The sequence below is a fragment of the Macaca fascicularis genome, chromosome X, assembly GCF_037993035.2.
Source record: "Macaca fascicularis isolate 582-1 chromosome X, T2T-MFA8v1.1".
NCBI lineage: Eukaryota > Metazoa > Chordata > Mammalia > Primates > Cercopithecidae > Macaca > Macaca fascicularis.
In genome coordinates, this window is record NC_088395.1 from 132,285,612 (window position 1) to 132,302,677 (window position 17,066).

Here is a 17,066-nt window from a genome sequence, read left to right on the forward strand (position 1 = left end):
ACATCAATGATCATTAGAGAAATGAAAATCAAAACTACAATGAGACATCTTCTCAACCCAGTTAAAATGGCTTTTATCCAATAGACAGCAATATTGGATGCTGGTGAGGATGTGGAGAAAAGGGAACTCCTGTACCCTGGTGGTGGCAATGTGAATTAGTACAGCCACTATGGAGAACAGTTTTTGGAGGTTCCTTAGAAGAATAAAAATAGAGCTACCATGCAATCCAGCAATCCCAATGCTCAATATATACACAAAAGAAAGGAAATCAGTATATGGAAGAGGCATCTGCACTCCCATGTTTATTACAGCACTCTTCACAATGGCCAAAACTTGGAAGCAACTTAAGTGTCTATCAACATATTAATAGATAAAGAGAATGTGGTACGTATACACAATAGAGTATTATTTAGCCATAAAAAAGAATGAGATCTAGTCATTTGCAAAAACATGAATAAAACTGGAGATCATTATGTCAAGTGAAATGAACCAGACACAGAAATACAAACTCCCCATGTTCTCACTTATTTGTCGGAGGTATAAAAAGTAAAAGGTGGAGGTTGCAGTGAGCCAAGATCTCACCACTGCACTCCAGCCTGGTGACAGAGAGAGACTCTGTTTCAAAAAACAAACAAACAAACAAACAAAATGTAAAACAGTTTAACTCATGAAGATAGATTAGGCCAGGCATGGTGGCTCACGCCTGTAATCCCAGAACTCTGGGAGGCCGAAGAGGGCAGTTCACGAGGTAAGAGATCAAGATCATCCTGGCCAACATGGTCAAAACCCGTCTCTACTAAAAATACAAAAATTAGCTGGGGGTGGTGGTGAGCACTTTTAATTCCAGCTACTCGGGGGGCAGAGACAGGAGAATCACTTGAACCCGGGAGGCGGAGATTGCAGTGAGCCAAGATTGCACCACTGCACTCCAGCCTGGTGACAGAGTGAGACTCCATCTCAAAAAAAAAAAAAAAAAAGAGAGAAAAAAGAAAAAGTAAAACAATTTAACTCATGAAGATAGATTATAATTGATTGTAACAAGAGATAGGAAGAGGAGTTGGGGTGTGGGGAGAGGGAACAGTGAATAGGAATAAAAATACAGTTAGATATACTGAATAAGATCTATTGTTTTATAGCATACCTGGGTGACTACAGTAAATAATAATTTAATTTATTGTATGTCTAAAATAACTAAAATAGTATAATTGGATAGTTTGGAACACAAAGAAATGATAAATGCTTGAGATGATGAATAACTCATTTACCCTGATATTATTGTGCATTGTATACCTATATCAATATATCTCATGTACTCCATAAATACGTGCAGCTACAATGTACCCACAAACATAAAAAAAATTAAAAAAATTTAAAAATATACTGAGGAGTGGGAAGATGGGAGGAATATCTACAAACACGTGGTAAAATGACCTGAAACTTTAGTAAGTTATTCTGGTCTAATTAATTATTCTATCTGTAACTTCTGACTTTCTGCTGGTTGTTTGTAGGTACCCATTATCTCATCACATTAAAATATATCCCATATATAGCTTTCCTCCAGCTTCACTGAAGCTTTAGTTCAGAATATGTGACATTTTGAATTTTTTTTTTCCTGAAAATATAGTGATATCTAATTTATCACTCTCAAAGTTATATTCATGGGCAGTATACACACACACACACAACACGCACACACACTCATATTTAACTTTCTTCAATGGTACAAGCCAACTGGCCTTCACATATAATTGGAAACGGCAGTAAATTCACGTATAAAATCCCTGCATAGTGTTCGCAAGAATGATTTGGACAAGGAAATATTTCTTTCAAAGTAATTTTTAAATTTTGGCTCCAAAGCTATACATATATTTACAAAGATGGAATCGTACCTAATCTAACAAAGACCTGAATTCCAAGGTCCCAAGAAGAGGTAGAGAAATGTTCGTGAAGAGAATGGTAGAACTTTTTTCTGTCCCATATTTTGGTTCTTATTTTCTTTTCAGATAGCATTGAAAAACCAGGTCTAGTGTCAAAAGCAAATGTAGTATTTGGATGCAGTTTTTTTGTTTGTGTTGTTCATTTAGTAAAATACATATATGACTTGTTAGCATTTTCTGAATGATAATCTCTTCACTACATATAATATCATCTCTTATACTAGTAAAGGATTAGAATCGAAAATAAAAAGAGGCAGGAATTGAGGAAAATGGTTAAGAGTGGAGCTGGAGTTATTGGCTTTGTATTATGGAATGAATACGGTGTGATTTAAATCCAGGAGATGGTTAAAATATAAGGATGAGGGTTTGAATATTTAATATGTTTGAATAAAGAGGTTATTATGAATGACGGTTTAGAAAAGAGGTGATCACCAAACAAGGTTATCACAGCTCTGTATCTAGTTTCCAGGAAAGTTGTTTGTACATGAGAGTTGTTCAACAATTATTTATTGAATATATAAATAATATTGTATATCTGGGTCATCAATATTGACATCAATGTAATTATTGTGTAGGCTGAAGTCAAAGTAGAAGATTCTGAATTTAGACTTTTTGTCTTTTTTTAAAAAATTAGATTTTATACTGCCCTGCCAATGAGGAGATATTTTGATGTTTAGGATTCATCTTAAGATTTTCCAGCCACCCTCATAACTCTATAAATTACTGTATGCATTATCAATATCCCACCTGAGTTTAGATGTGGTAAATCACAAAGCACAAACCTATACAGCAATTAATCAAGAAGGTCAGTGAGTTTTAAAGATCCTGTAAACTATTAGTCATCTTTCTTCATCATAAATGTTTTATTATATTTATTCCTTTAAGCAGATATGATTTTGTGGAGAATAGAAATTATTCAGTAATTCTCCTGGAACAATACTCTGAAACAGTAGCTACGTAAATTGTTTCTATATTGCTAGCAAGTGCTGAAACAGTACATCACCAATAATTATTGAAAAAGTTGTCATTAAAAAATGACAAGAGATTCTATCTGAACTGTGAGATAAAAGACATGTAAAAAACATGTTTCCTGGTAATAGAAAAAAGAGTGAAATCAAAGAATCGTTTCTTATGGTAGTGCTATAAATTCAGGGTTCACCTCTAGTTTCCATAAACCACCTAAAACTTAAACTCTCAATGTGATTCCCAAAGTGATATTCAAATTGAGTAAATAAAATTCTGCTAGTCTCATAATACCATGATTTTCACATTGTTGACTTTAAAAAAATTATCCCTCAATTGGCTTAATTAAGCCCCAATATAACTTATTGAAAAGTCTGTGTGGGTAGTATATTTTCTGAGCCCTTCTATATCTGAAGATCTACTTCTATTGCCTTCACAAATGGAAGTTATCATGACTAAATGTAAAAGACCTGTCAAATCCTTTTCCCATCAGAGCTCTTTAGATGCTGTTTTTATTATTTCCCACTTCTTAAATGCCTGCAGAACTTTCAAATTTATCCTAATGATGAAATAATTTAAGAATATGTATTTATTTTCATTATTTTTGCTTGGAATTGGTAATCCCTTTCAATATGCATATTTCTTCACCTCTGGAAAGTTGTCTTCTAGCATATTTTTTATTACCACTTTTGGTAAATTTGTTCCTCAGGTATGACAATTATTTATAAATTAGATCTCCATTTTATTTTTTGCATAGCTACAATTTTCTCTCCCATTTTTATCCCTTTTTGCTGTCTCTGGATTCCAACAAAAAATAGTAAGTTTTCAGTCTGCATTACTAATTTTATATTCTACAGTACATTTTTCTCTTCAGTAACTCCAATGTGTACTTTAATTTTCTCATCTTTTATTGCATTTACAGTACACTGAAACTTTTCCTTGTCTTGCTTATTTTTGTTTATATCAATTTTTGTTGCCTGTTCATCTCAATCTGTTATCCATATGCCCTTGTGCTCTTGTATCTCAAGACGTGGGTTTCCCCTACTATGTTTAGAATGTCAAAGAATTTTTACATATTTTCTTCTGGCTCTTGCAGGATCTCATTTGCAGTACTATTCTCTTCTTTTGAATTTTAGGTGATGCTCCATTGCTGTGATTTTTTTTTCCTCTTTAATCATTTTCAAATGAGGCAAATGCTCTTCAAACAAAATATTTGGCAACAGAACCAGTGAACTATTTGTTTCCAATCTCTGCCAACTCAAATAATGGTTAGATAACTTTTCTAGTCCATAGAGAACAGTTAATGTGCACATGTTTTAATCCTTTTTCCAGGTTTTTATACATTTTTTTCTGCACCCAACTTGTTCCGTCATGTACAATAAAAATTTGTAATTTCTCTCTCTCTCTCTTTTTTTTTTTTTTTTTTTTTTTGCCAAGCGCCGTGGCTCACACCTGTAATCCCAGCACTTTGGGAGGCCAAGGAGGGTGGATCAGTTGAGGGCAGGATTTCAAGACCAGCCTGGCCAACATGGTGAAACTCCATCTCTACTAAAAATACAAAAATTATCTACTCTGGAGGATGAAGCATGAGAATAGCTTGAACCCAGGAGGTGGAGTTTGCAGGGAACTGAGATCGTACCACTACACTTCAGCTAGGTCTTATATATTCACGAGATAAAATGTGCAACTACCAGTTGCCTGTCCAGTAATTTTTCTGGGAGTTGCTGTCTCCTAATGAATGTAGAAAGATGGATGAGTTTAGGAATATTCTGTTTGCCTCACAAAGTAGCACCTTCATAGTAGAGACATGGTTGTCCAGAATTCTTGTTAGTATAGATTCTAGGATTCTGAATGGGCCAAAGTTGAGTTGGTTAACCTCACTTCTACTCACCAATGGTTTGCTTTTTTTTTTCTTTCTTGAGACGGAGTCTTGCTCTGTCGCCCAGGCTGGAGCACAGTGGCGCAATCTCAGCTCATTGCAAGCTCTGCCTCCCAGGTTCACGCCATTCTCCTGTCTTAGCCTCCAGAGTAGCTGGGACTACAGGTGCCCACCACTATGCCCAGCTAATTTTTTGTGGTTTTAGGAGAGACGGGGTTTCACTGTGTTAGCCAGGAGGGTCTCGATCTCCTGACCTCGTGATCCGCCCGCCTCGGCCTCCCAAGGTGCTGGGATTACAGACGTGAGCCACCACGCCTGGCGATCTTACTTTCTTAAAGCAGACTTTTTCTAGTTTATTAATCTAGTCTCAGTAGCCCATGTATTGGCCTTCATTTTATCTTTTTTAAAATTTTTGTCTCTTTTTAATTTTTTCTTTTTTTTTTTTTTTTTTTGCTCTGCGTGTTCTTAACATTTTCTACAGATTTCTAATATTTTATAGGATATCTGGAGAGATTTTGTCGGAAACAAAAGATCAGTATATTTTAAACTAGAAATTTCCAATTAATTATTCAACATAGTATATATTACATGTGTATAAAAGTGGTATCCATCAACAAATAAATAGATTGCCAGGGTGATTGCCAGGGACTGGAGCTGGTGGAAACAGGGAGATGTTAGGCAATGGGTAAAAACTTTCAGTTACAAGATGAATAAGTTACTGGGGGTAGCATGGTGATTATAGTTAATAATACATTGTTTCCTTGAAATTTGCAGAGAGTAGATTGTGTTTTCACCACACACACACACACACACACACACACACACACACCGCACACATACCAATGATAACTAATTGTGATGATGAATGTGTCAGTTGAATTGATTCTGGTAATATTTCACAATGGATACATATATAAAATAATCATGTTGTATACCTTGAAAATATATATGTGTGTGTGTGTGTGTGTGTGTGTATATATAATTTTTATCTGTCTATTTTGCCTTAATAAAGCTGGAAAAAATAAAGTGTAAAGTTTTAAGAAATGGTTTGACAGGACTGATACAAATTCATCATAGCTACTGGGGAAAACATCTCAGTGCTCTATTGCTTTGTAATTTCACTATCCTCTTAGATTGATAAAACATCACACACACACGATAGTTTGGTCAATAAATGAAAAACAGTGGTTCCTTTCAATCAGTATCAAAGGAAAAATTCAGCTTAGAGAAAACACTACAATTATTTCAAGTATTATGAATTCTTAATTTCTAAACATAAAATATAAAATCTATAATTGGAGTCAATTGCTTAATGCAAGAAGACTGTAGTAAAGTTTAAAGTTTAACTATATGATATAGTAATCAATTAATAAAATCGTATTCTACCCTGAAAACATAAAATTATTACTAAATTTGTTACAAACATTACCCATCAAACATAAGGGCTTAGTTAACCAAAAACATCAAACACTTTGCTTACATTAGCTGCCTTTACCATGTCATGCGTATACAGGAATATCACTTTACTACCTTCCATATAGCTTATCCTCACCACATTGTTTTCTAAATCCAACTTGGCATCATTATCAGAAAGGAGTAGACTCATTCAGTGCCTTCTTTGTGTTTTGTTTTATGTTGGTTAGCCAAAAGCTCTTTTGTTTTGCCTAATTCACCAAGTTCATCTGCCATTAGCTTCTCCAACTCATTATGCCATCTGCCAGGGACTGACCTATCGTTCCCTCTGGTCTGGATGCCATATTGTATGTGTCTGGAGTCTTCAAATATTCCCTACTTCCAGAATATAGAGAAATGGCTCATGCTGACATTTCAAATCTAGCTAGAGCTGAAGCAAAAAGAACTGCTAATGTGAAGCACTCCAATTATTCAAAACAATAAGTATTTTCCCAAAATAGCAGTGCAGGAGTTTGTTTTTTACTGTAGAATAAGATGGTCAGGATTTTTTTTTCTAGGAAATACTGAGCAAATGGGAGACAAAAACTGATTTATAATCAATGACTTTTCTAGTAAACATGAGAGCAGCTTTGAAAGGGATGTACATTTATAGGCTTTAAGTTAAAATTCAGCCTTCTAAATACAGTGTTAACATTACTGGGAGACATCACAGAGTAGAAAAGAAAACATAGGCTTTGCGGTAGGAAAGCAGGGGTGGAATCTCATTTCTCTCTTATTAGATTTGTACCTTGGGCAGTGTTTTTAGCCTTTCTGAGTTTCAGTTCATTTATTTGCAAAATGAGGATAAAACCTACCTCATATTATTACTGCAGGAATTAACTGAAGTTGTGTACCCTAACACATTATATTAATTTTAATACACTTAAAGCCATTCAGTTTCTACTTGATTGATTGAGGGAGGTTCACAGTTAGAAATGTTACTGCCCTTATCCAAATAACTAGTTACTGAAGAGTAGCTTGGACTCTGGTGAAAGGGCTCCCTACATTAAAAATGAGCTTCCATTCATTTTTCACACTGAGTTCTGGCATTTCAGTGGAGGTTAGGAAATAAAGTACAGTGGCATCCCACCAACACCATAAAAGCTCTATATATTGACAGAAGTCTATTTTGTGGACATTGGCATTTCTAGCTCAATTTATTCATTTCTGATGAGTGAAAGAAAAAGAACCTCTAAATTGAGTGAGAGATAATTGACAGCTCTATTAAAAATAGCAGAAATCTTCAAATCAAAACAGACATAGACATATATATTTAAATGAGAAAATATACCAGAATATTACTTTGAAATGCCAGTTTATTAAAAAATGACATTCATTATTTAAATGCTATAAAAGGAATTCAATGAAGCTGTGATGAACAAACTGTCACCCTGTTATACCAACATTCACTGAATAAAATATTAAAGATGCCTAAATCATCTACTGCAACAAAACCTACTGAGGTGAAAAATGTGTACAAAATTTTGTTTTTATATTGCAGTGGGGGACCATTTTCCTGATATGTAGAATGGCAATTGTGGTATTTTAATAAAATCATTAGGCAAATAACATATTTGAATAACTTGCATGCTAAACATTCTAGCAAAGTTAAAATGAATATATATGTTTAATACCTATATACTGACATAAATATTTACATATAAATGTATAAATGTTTATATACAAAATATACTATTTTGTTGATGATTTTAAAAAATTTTCCTTTTATTTGAGCAAAGAAAATATTCAGTGTAATGTATACAGATCACAGGAGTAGTACTCCATTTAAAATGACCAACCAACAAATATCTCTCACTGCTTTAGGTCCCATCTACCACAGCTAGAGCTCTTAAAGATACTACACTGAAGATTATTCCTAAAAAAATAGAAAATATTAGTTTGTGAATGCCAGAAATAGAACAAGAACAAATGGTGAAAATTTAAGGCCAGTGTTATAGAGATGCCTAGCCTATTTGTGATGATATGTGCATGTCTTCAATCATTCTCCCTTTGTCCTTACATAATACCAGGATGTTTTGCTGTATAGCTTGAAAATATTAAACTTCTTTATGAAATATTTAATTCATATTGCTTTCTTAAAATTTCTTAGCTAAGATTTGTTACAATAGAGGATTAAAATATTTCAATACGAGAGTTTTGGGCGGAAGATAGAAACTTGATTAAAACTTTAATAAGACGTTTGTGGTTTTAATTATTTTATAATGTCTATATAGAGAAATAGATATAGATCTATAGATAGGTGTATAAAATATTATCATATGTATATATAGAGAGAACTACATTAATTTATCCAGAATGTCTCATGTATAATCTTAAGGTACATTATAACTAAGCTATATTTTCTTTCATTCAATAAAAACTATTTGTTGAGCACCTACAAAATGTCAGATACTATTCTTGGTGCTAGAAATACAAGAGTAACAAAAATGCTCATGGGCCCTGTCTTCATGAATCTTGTAGAATTACTGGGTCCCCAATAAAGTTTACAGAAATTAAAGTTTAGTGCAATTTAAAAAGTACATCAAACTTTTCTGAATAATTGACCCCAGAATAGGTCAGTTGGTTTCCAGTTGACTATGTGTTTAACAATATTCTGGGAGCACTTCACTGGGTTCTCATACCTGACTATTTTTATCCAATTTGTCTCTTTTCATATCAGAGTCAACGTGAATGAACAGATGTGACTTTATATATAAAACCCTAAGGGTTTATACTTGTCATCTGTCATTCTCAGTGTTAAGGAGGAACCATATAAAGTATTTTTGAATTAGTAGCTATCTTTGTACCTATCACTCGATATAAACATAGATGTCACCTCCATTTTAGTGTTCTATTTCCTAGGATCTCTAGGGTGGAAGGCACCTTGAAATATTCTGATTCCATAATAAATGAGTCCACATTTTGTGAAATTTTAAAAGACTTTTTATCTTCCCTTTACAGTATCTTGGATCCTCATACTTAATAATGTATATGTATTTGAAACTTCAGGTTAATTATTGATTCATTGGTATTGTGTCTATTGTAGCATATTATGATTCAGTACGAAGGAACATACTAAAAAATAGACATGTATTTAAATTTAACCCTATTAAGGACCTTCTAGACAGTGTCTATTTTAAATCTCTCAGATACTCATGACTGAGATCATATTTTAAACAAGTATAAACAATCACAGAATAAGTACATAAAACATCATCTCCAATTTCATAGCATTCACTGAATGGTTTTCCAGTTCTCACTTTTAAATCATACAGTATGATATATAGATTTCTGCAAATATATTGAAGTCTGCTATTTATAATTTAAGTCTTCTTAATTTTTAATATAAATAAAATTGTGAAATTAGTCAAACTTTTATTTAATTAAATTATGATGTATTTATTTAGCAATTACCTTCAAAGTTAGATAAAAGAAATAAAAATATGACTACTCATTTTTATAATATGTCTAGACATGAAGCAATATAAAAAATCTAATCATGATATATTATTTATTTAAAAAGCAAGGTGAAGCAATATGTTAGGTATAAGATCGATATATAATGATAACTGTACACATAGAAATATACATGGCACAAGTATACATATGTAACAAACCTGCACGTCATGCACATGTACCCTAGAACTTAAAGTATAATAATAATAAAAAAAGAAAAAAAAAAGAAATATATTTCATTGTAAAGAGGCTGAAATCATTCTGAAATATAAACAGTGACTGTGTTTAAATTTTAGAAACATAGATGTTTTTGTTTTCTTCTTCATACATTTCTCTATTGCCTCAATATCATACCATGGTCATGTTTTATTTTATAACCTAAAACATGTCAGACTTGATTTGTAAAGAGGTGGTAAAATGTTATGTCAATTTTATAATGATTCTTCTTAAAAAGTGGTTATAATTAAACATTTTGGTGTTTTAAATGGTTACAGTTATCTGCAAAATCTCCTTAGGTTAAATAACTCACTCTCTATAAAGCCACAATGAAAGAGACAATTGTAGATTCAGAATTGAAGTTCAGATTGCCATATCCAAAATGGTTCTAGTCACATAATGATAGTGTGGTGTATGGGAACAGTGTATAAGCAAAGCATCCCATTAAATATTCGTATCGAAATATAATGGGCTATGAAATGAGACAAATGCTGCAGAAACACTCTGTAAACTAAAGAGTGCTATGCAATTTTTGGTAATTATTAATTATTTTGGCATCTAAATGTTCATTTAAATAAATAAACAAATTTATTTGACAAAACAGACTTTTAAAAGGTCGTTTTTTATGCAGAGTAGCTCTGTATGGCTTGTTTTATGCTTTACCTCCCTCTGTATTCTCATGATTAGATACTTCTCACTCCAATTTTAGGAGTTTCCTCATAAAGCTTAAAAACTGATTGGAGGATGGAAGGAACAGACAAGAGAGAGACCATCCATCAAATAAGTCAGAGTTTACTACTTTCTCAGCACTGTGACATTTGCCAGATTATTTTAAAATACTGAAATATAATAATAGCCATAATATGTGAATACTTAAAATAATGTATAAAACATAACATGGTCATGTACGCACTCACGAAAATAGTCCTCCATGAAACTATAGACTTTAAAATTTAAAAAAGATCAAGTAGATAAACAAGAATACCAATCAACCACCTTCCCGTTGTGTGATCCTTAGACCAGCATTTTGCAGTCAGACAAGCCAATAATAAATTTATTTGAAAAGAGTTGTAAACAGTTCTCCTAAGGTATCAGAAGTCCCATGCCAACAGGTGTAATGTAACATGACTTTCAAATATTTTAGAAATAAAAAATAATAAATAAAAAGTAAAGTCCACACCAGCATATATTAGAGGAAAGGAAAATATATATATATGCACACACACACACACTTGTGTGTGTATATATATATATAGTGTTTTTTGTGTATATATATATGCGTGTGTGTATATATGTATTATATATATAGAAAATGTAGTATGTACACACCATGTATGGAATCATAAAAAAATAATGAGATCATGCCCTTTTGCAGTAACATGGGTGGAGCTAGAAGACATCATTCTAAGTGAACCAACACATACATACATATATGGGTATATATATGTGTGTGTGTGTATATGTGTATACATATACATATATATGTATACGTATACATATATACGTATACATATATGTGTATACATATATATACACATATGTGTACATTATGTACATAATTTTTTCCCCACAGGTAACCATCACTTACATACTGAAGTCAGTTTTTACTTGACATCTGTCACTTTGTTGCTTTGTATTTTTGCATTTTTATTGAAATATTTCTAAATATAGTTATAATGCATTGTATTGCCCTTTGATTTATTGCACTTTTCAAAACTTGTGCTTTTTATGAATTGATGGTTTGTGGCAACCTTGGGTTGAGCAAGTGTATTGGCACCATTTTCCCAACAGTATGTGCTCACTTTGTGTCTCTGTGTCACATTTTGGTAATTCTCACAATATTTCAAACTTTTTCATTTTTATATTTGTCATGGTGATCTGTGATCATTATAATTTGCATTTTCTTGATGACTAGTCATGTCAAGCATTTTTGATGTTATTATTTTGGGCATCATAAACTGCACTTATATAAGACAGTGAACTTAACTGATAAATGTGTGTATGCTATTGCTTCACCTGCCAGCCGTTCCCCTGCTCTCTCCCTCTCCTTGGGCCTCACTATTCCTTGATACAACATAATATTGAAATTACATCAGTTAATAACCCTATAATGATAGCTAAGTGTTCAAGTGAAAGGAACAGCTGCCCATCTCTCACTTTAAATCAAAAGTCAGAAATATTAAGCTTTGTTAGGAAGGTCTGTTGAAAGACAAGATAGGCCAAAAGCAGGACCTCTTCTGCCAAACCGTTGGCCAAATTGTGAATGCAAAGAAAATGGTATTGAAGGAAATTGTAAGAGCTACACAAGGAAAAAAATTAATAATAAAAAGCAAACAGACTTATCGCAGATATAGAGAAAGTTTTAATGATCTGAATAGAAGATCAAACCAGCCATGACATTATCTTAAGCCAAAGCCTAATCCAGAGCAAAGCCCTAACTCTCTTCAATTCTATGAAAACAGAGAGACGAGGAAGCTGCAGAATAAAAAGTTTGAGATAGCAGAGGTTGTTTCAAGTTTAAGGAAATAAGCAGTCTCCATAACTTGAAAATGATATCTCATTGTGGTTTTGAATTGCATTTCCCTGATGATTAGTTATGGCAAGTATTTTTTTGTATGTCTGTTGGCCATTTGTATATCTTTCTTTATGAGAAATGTCTATTCAGGTCATTTTCCCATTTATTTATTTATTCATATATATATATATATTTAACTTTTATTTTAATTTCAGGGGTACACAAGAAGGTTTGTTTTGTAGGTAAATTGCATGTCACGGAGGTTTGGTGTACAAATTATTTAATCACCCAGATAATGATCATCTCCCTCATTCTGACTTCCACCCTTAAGTAGGCCCTGGTGTGTATTGTTCCCTTTTTAGTGTCCATGTGTACTCAATATTTAGCTCCTACTTATAAGAGATGATAGGTGGTATTTGGTTTTCTCTTTCTGTGTTGTTTCACTTAGAATGATGTCTTCTAGCTCCATCCATGTTACTGCAAAAGGACATGATCTCATTATGTTTTTATGACTCCATACATGGTGTGTACATACTACATTTTCTAGATCCAGTGTACCATTGATGGGCATGTAGGTTAATTTCATGACTTTGCTATTATGACTAATGTTGCAGTTAACATACATATGCATTTGTTTTTATGGTAGAACGATTCATATTCCTTTGGGTACATACCCAACAATAGGATTGCTGGGTCAAATGGTAGTTTTGTTCTAAGCACTTTAAGAAATTGCCAAACTCCGCCGGGCGCGGTGGCTCAAGCCTGTAATCCCAGCACTTTGGGAGGCTGAGACGGGCGGATCACGAGGTCGGGAGATCGAGACCATCCTGGCTAACACGGTGAAACCCCGTCTCTACTAAAAAAATACAAAAAACTAGCCGGGCGAGGTGGTGGGCGCCTGTAGTCCCAGCTACTCGGGAGGCTGAGGCAGGAGAATGGCGTGAACCCGGGAGGCGGAGCTTGCAGTGAGCTGAGATCCGGCCACTGCACTCCAGCCTGGGCGACAGAGCGAGACTCCGTCTCAAAAAAAAAAAAAAAAAAGAAATTGCCAAACTCATTTTCACAATGTCTGAACTAATTTACATACCCACCAGCAGTGCATAAGCGTTCCCTGTTCTCCACAACCTCACTAGCATCTCTTAATTTTAGACATTTTAACAATAGCCATTCTACCTGGTGTGAGATGGTATCTCATTGTGGTTTTGATTTGCATTACTCTAATAATTAGTGATGTTTAGCATTTTAAAAATATACGCGTTGGCTGCGTGTATGTCTTCTTTTGTAAACTGTCTCTTTGTATCCTTTGCCCACCTTTTAATGGAGTTGTGTTTCTCTTGTATATTTAAGTTCCTTATAGATGTTGGATATTAGAACTTAGTCATATGCATATTTTGCAAATATTTTCTCTCATTCTGTAGGTTGTCTGTTTCTTCCGTTGATTGTTTCTTTTTTTTTTTTTTTTTTTGAGATGGAGTCTTGCTCTGTCGCCCAGGCTGGAGTGCAGTGGCGCGATCTTGGCTCACTGCAAGTTCTGCCTCCTGGGTTCACGCCATTCTCCTGCCTCAGCCTCCCGAGTAACTGGGACTACAGGCGCCCGCCACCACGCCCGGCTAATTTTTTGTATTTTTAGTAGACACGGGGTTTCACCGTGTTAGCCAGGATGGTGTCGATCTCCTGACCTTGTGATCCGCCCGCCTCGGCCTCCCAAAGTGCTGGGATTACAGGCATGAGCCACGCGCCTGGCCAGATAGTTTCTTTTGCTATGCGGAAGCTCTTTAATTTAATTATATCCCATTTGTCAATTTTTGTTTTTGTTGCAATTGGTTTTGATTTGCTCATTTTAATTTTTTTTTTTTTTACTATTGAGATGCTTGATGTTTTTGTATATTTTGCTTATTAATCTTTTTTCAGATAGATAGTTCACAAACATTTTTCTCCTATTCTTATTTGTCTCATCATTCTATTGTTTATTGTGCAGAAGCTTTTTAGTTTTATGTAATTCTATTTGTCTACTTTTGCTTTTGTTGCCTTTGCACTTGAGGTCTTATCCTAAGATCCTTTAAACCAGTCCAATGTCCTGAAACATTTCCTCAATGTTTTCTTCTATTAGTTTTATAGTTTTAGGTCTTAGAGTTAAGACTTGAATCCACTTTGATTTGATTTTTTGTGTATGGTGAGTTTTTAATTAAGGCAGGAACTTTTTTAGACATAATACTATTGAACACTTAATAGACTACAGTATAGTGTAAACATTACTTTTTTATGTACTGGAAACTTAAAAAGTTTGTGTGACACACTTTATTACACTAGTCTGGAACTGAACCTACAATATCTTCGAGGTTTGCCTGTAATAAAATGCACACTTCATGAAAAAATTCTACCCATGTATACTATATTGTTACACGTTTCTAGAACAATATTACATTTTCATCAACCTCCGAGCTGCTGCTTCTGAGTCAACACCTTTCTCAGTCAATACTTCTCCAAAGTTAACCACTATTCTGGTTTATAATAAAATAATTAGATTTTTTACCTGAGCGTCATATAATTTGAATCATACAACTTAAAATCTTTTGTGTATGGCTTCTTTTTGTTCAATATACTGCTTTTAAGATTTATCCATGATACTTCAAATATCAGTAGTCCATACGTTTTATTTCTGTGTAGCATTCCATGTTGCTAATATAGGAAAATTTCTTTATCTGTTCCAGACCGAGGGATATGCGTGTTGTTTTTCTTAATGTTTGGTTTGGTTGGTTGTTTTGGCTACTTTTAATACGTACTTTTAATACAGTTTCTAAGACCATGCTTGTACAAATATTTTCTTGAACACATGCATTCATTTTTGTTCAGTATATATTTAGTAATGAATTGCTGGGTCATGGAGTAGACACTTTTTTAAAATTTATTTATTATTATTATTATACTTTAAGTTCTAGGGTACATGTGCATAACGTGCAGGTTTGTTACATATGTATACTTGTGCCATGTTGGTGTGCTGCACCCATCAACTTGTCAGCACCCATCAACTGGTCATTTACATCAGGTATAACTCCCAATGCGATCCTTCCCCCCTCCCCCCTCCCCATGATAGGCCCCGGTGTGTGATGTTCCCCTTCCTGAGTCCAAGTGATCTCATTGTTCAGTTCCCACCTATGAGTGAGAATATGAGACTGTGAAATAAATTTCCAAACTGATTATATAACCACTTTACACTTCTACCAACAATATATGAGTTCTATCTTTTTGTTTTTAATTTGTTTAGTAAGTTTTTCCACCAAAATTACTGAAGAAAACATCCCATTTTAAAGCAGTATTTGTTCACATATTTTGGTTAGCATGTTTCTCTTCATAAGTAAGATAGGCTATGAATAATAAATAAATTCATGTAGAAGAATGCAAGCTTCTTGGTAATTGACACTTTGTTACATGTGTCCACTTTCTGAGCTTTATATTACCTTCTCTGTACCTTCTTTAAAGTACTTACCACTTTCTAACTTTCTTCAGAGTTTATGAAGTCTAGACTAAATATCTGAATATGCCTATCTGTCTACTGGGATCAACTTAGGTGAGGCAACATGGGAAAGTAATCTCTTACTAAATCCCTAGGAATGTAGGTTTGATTTCAGGTAGATAAAGGAAATCAGATAATGTAGATAACTGCTAAATAGGGTTGCTAACAGGAGACAGCCTATATAGCACACATGCAGTAGAGTAAATCTGCAAAAGGCAACAAGATTATGTCAGCTATTGATCAGAAACAAGATACTTCCATAGCTGCAGTATTAATATGACAGTATAGGCTATACTAATGTTGTTAAACCTTCCATTTTTTAGTGCTTATAATGTGTTTATCTAATCTGATCTAATCCTGACATTTAGTATTCAGATGATTAAAGTTATGAAGCAACTATTGCTATTACTCCATTTTAGATAGGGAGAAGTGAAAGCTCAGAAATGTTAGATAAATTATCCAAAATCAAACAACTAGTAAGTGTTGGCATCAGGAACAAGCCCCAAGCTATGATGTCAGGGTCAGTGCTTTCCCTCCAATACAATATGGTCTCAAGGTGAACGTCTGTTGGATTGATGTACCATAGAATTCCAAATTTTTGTTTTGTTTTGAGATGGAGTTTTACTCTTGTTGCCCAGGCTGGAGTGCAATGGTTCACTGCAACCTCTGCCTCCAGGATGCAAATGATTCTCCTACCTCAGCCTCCGAGTAGCTGGGACTACAGGCACCCATCACCATGCCCAGCTAATTTTTGTATTTTTAGTAGACATGGGGTTTCATCATGTTTGCTAAGCTGGTCTCGAACTCCTGACCTCAGGTGATCTACCTGCCTCAGCCTCCCTAAGTGTTGGGATTACAGGCATGAGCCACCAAGTCTGGCAGAATTCCAGTTTTTAAAGATATATAAACCAGAGTAAAATCAGGCCATGGTGAAATATTTTCTTTGCTGTTGAAAAGAATTCTTTTATGACAGTGGAAGAAAGTTGAGAAGGAAACAGAAAATGAGAGAGTTTAGGTAATAACCAGAGTTAAAGCTACCATCCCTTGAAAAAAAATTCAATGCCTTTTCATTGGAGGGCACAAACAGAGGAAGATTCAGAGGATTTATATTCAGAATATCTTGGTAAAAGTCTT

The 17,066-nt window shown here is 34.0% G+C and overlaps 1 long non-coding RNA gene across 1 annotated transcript in view; it reads left to right on the forward strand.

Moving 5' to 3' along the window:
- LOC123570899 (uncharacterized) overlaps positions 1-17,066 on the forward strand; it is a 454,883-nt gene that overhangs the window by 355,297 nt on the left and 82,520 nt on the right. The window lies entirely within an intron of this gene.